At 35.7% G+C, this 2,928-nt stretch overlaps 1 long non-coding RNA gene across 1 annotated transcript; it reads left to right on the top strand.

The window, feature by feature from the left end:
* The first annotated feature begins 1,101 nt into the window (after positions 1–1,101).
* On the top strand, positions 1,102–2,255 carry LOC104092242 (uncharacterized). The gene is made up of 2 exons (XR_685381.4): positions 1,102–1,297; positions 1,968–2,255. It is a non-coding gene; the product is annotated as an uncharacterized lncRNA (long non-coding RNA).
* Positions 2,256–2,928: the final 673 nt, after the last annotated feature.

Here is a 2,928-nt window from a genome sequence, read left to right as displayed (position 1 = left end):
ATGGGGCCCCGCCCGAACATACCAACAAGCTTGAAATCATAAAACGGACTCGCTCGAACCTTCAAATCATGCCAAACAATATCGAAATCATGAATCACACCCCAATTCAAGCTTAATAAACTTTAGAACTTCAAACTTCTACATTCGATGCCAAATCTTTCAAATCACGTCCAACTGACCTAAAATTTTGCACACAAGTCGCATTCGATATTACGGATTTAATCCAACTTCCGGAATCTGAATCCGACGCCGGTATCACAAAGTCCACTCCCGGTCAAACTTTTTCAAAAACCTTCAAATTTCTAACGTTCACCAAATGACCCCGAAATGACCTACAGACCTCCAAATCCACTTCTGGACGCGCTCCTAAGGCCAAAATCATCATACGGAGCTATTCCCAGACTCGGAATCTCAAAAGGATATCGATAACATTGAAATGCACTTCAACCCAATTTTATGAAATTCTTCCAAATGCCAACTTTTCACAATCGGTGCCAAAACGCTTCCGGGTCATCCAAAACCCGATCCGTACATACGCCCAAGTCCAAAATCATCATACGAACTTGTTGGAACCTTCAAATCCCGATTCTGAGGTTGTTTACTCAAAATCAACCCGTAGTCAATTCTTCCAACTTAAAGCTTCCGAAATGAGAGTTTTCTTTCCAAATATACTCCAAACTTCCCTAAATTCAATTCCGACCACGCGCGCAAGTCATAATACCTGAAGTGAAAATACTCAAGGCCTCAAACCGCCGAACGATGCGCTAGAGATCAAAATGACCAGTCGGGTCGTTACATCTTATAATCAGAAAAGTAGAGTAAATAAATTGCAATAAGGGGTCGAAATACACTTGATACTGTTAAATTTTTTACACTGTGAGTATATATATCTTAGACCGTACTATTATTTTCCCTCAATAACTACCTCTTCACCCACTTTCGTTTCACTAAATGTTAGTCCAGTATCAATCATTTGAATTTGACGTGCTTGTCTTTGTTCATAGACTAAGTGCAGAATAATCACACACTTCCTTTTTCTACTTTCTTATCTACTTACACTATTATAGCATCAGCTGATCAGCCCAACCAACCATTATGCAGTGCCCATATTCTTCCTTTCTATATCAGCATCCATTTAGCATATGTTATATGGCTGAAATTATATTACCTTAATAATATGCATATTCATCAAATACAAAGCAGATAAAACTATCAAATTTTGCAGCCTTCCTAGCAATTGTTCTCAGAATTTGAAGGGTTTAATAGATGGCTTTCTATGGCTACAATGGTGATGCTGGTGAGTGCCACTTGACTCTTTATTTCAATGCCCCTTATGATTATGATGCTTTTCCAATTCAGTCTTCAATATCATATTCTTCCTATGGCCATAGCAACTCAGAGCAAATTGAGCAGAGTACTAATTACAATTACTGCTACACTAAAATGCATCCACAATTAAGTTACTATGTGTACAATTCTACTGAGCCAAAACTTATCCAATATGAAAAGGCTGCTAATTCTTTGGAGACAAGATATGTAATCTCTTATTCAACTAAAGAACATGATGGCACTCTTTTTGAAGAATATGATCGAACCCCTTATGGTGGTGGCTATGACATGGCTCAAACCAATAATTCAATCCTAAGTGTTTCTTTCTTGTTAAAGATAATTAGTTTTTTCTAAGGTTCTTCCTAAACATGATTGTGCAAAAGGAGGGAACAGTAATACTTTTTTGTATTATATCATTTGCTCCCAATGTTGTGGCTATTATACTATTGGCGAGCATTTGTAATAGGCTTCATGATACTCTTAATGTTGGATTTAGTAATGTTGTTGTAAGAAGCACTAATTGTTCATAGTATTTTGAGATGCTCTTGGCTTCGTGGTTTTACATTTTACTGTGAGTAGCAACTTACCAATATTAAATCTTATTTTCTTACTCAACTAACATGAACCCTTTTTAACAGATAAAGGGCCTGAAGTTTGAAGAATCTTCCATAAAGATAGTTCCGAGCAAGTTGAAGCATCTAGAATTGTTGAAGAACAAGGGAAATCTATTTTGTTTTATTAGGAGTCGCCGTCATATGTACAAACTACTATTTTACTTTCTCTTTAATTTTTTGTTTTCTTTAAGGAATTAATTAGTTCTCTATAATTAAAAAAATGTTTTATGTCAATATTGACTTCATTCTTTGTATGATTTTGAATGCATGTAATATATTTATTACTTAAAATTACACATTAGTGAAGGGAAATTTTGGTTTCTAAAAAGTATATCGTTGAAAGTACATACAAGTAACGAATGGAATTCCGGTCGCCAAACACTAACAATGACTGAAAATTAGTTAGTGTTAGTGAAGTTTTTAACGACTAGACGACATATAACGATGGGAAAATCCCCTCGCTAATCTTGGTATAACGACTGGATTCCTTGCCATCGTTAAAAGAGTTTTTACGACGGGATCAAAATCCAGTTGTTTACCTTTAATGACGGAGGCACTAACGACCGGTGATGACCGTTTTTTACCCCCATCGTAATTGACTTATACAACCAGATTTGGAGTTTTAACGACCGAATTTTCCATCTCTAAAGACCTATTTTTCTGAAGTGTAAATTGGTTCATCTCACGAGGTTGAGACTTAATCGAGAGATGAGTTTCTACTAAACATTTGAACTAATAATCGAGTGAATTCGAGAGACTCATTTGAACATTATAAGTGAATTATCTAGAGTTAGATCCCAAATAATTATCTTGCACCTATCGTATCAAAACCCTATTTTCTTCCACTGATAACTTTCTTTGCTTATTCCTTGTTTCGATTGTTACACCCCATGTTTTCATACGTGAAAGTACGCCATAAGTAAATTGATGAAATTTCGGAAATGAGATGTTATATCCCGCATTTTCGTACATTAAAATTTTGTCG

Source organism: Nicotiana tomentosiformis, chromosome 5, assembly GCF_000390325.3.
Source record: "Nicotiana tomentosiformis chromosome 5, ASM39032v3, whole genome shotgun sequence".
Taxonomy (NCBI): domain Eukaryota; kingdom Viridiplantae; phylum Streptophyta; class Magnoliopsida; order Solanales; family Solanaceae; genus Nicotiana; species Nicotiana tomentosiformis.
The sequence above is the reverse complement of the archived record's forward strand: the minus strand, read 5'-3'. Positions and strand labels throughout refer to the sequence as shown.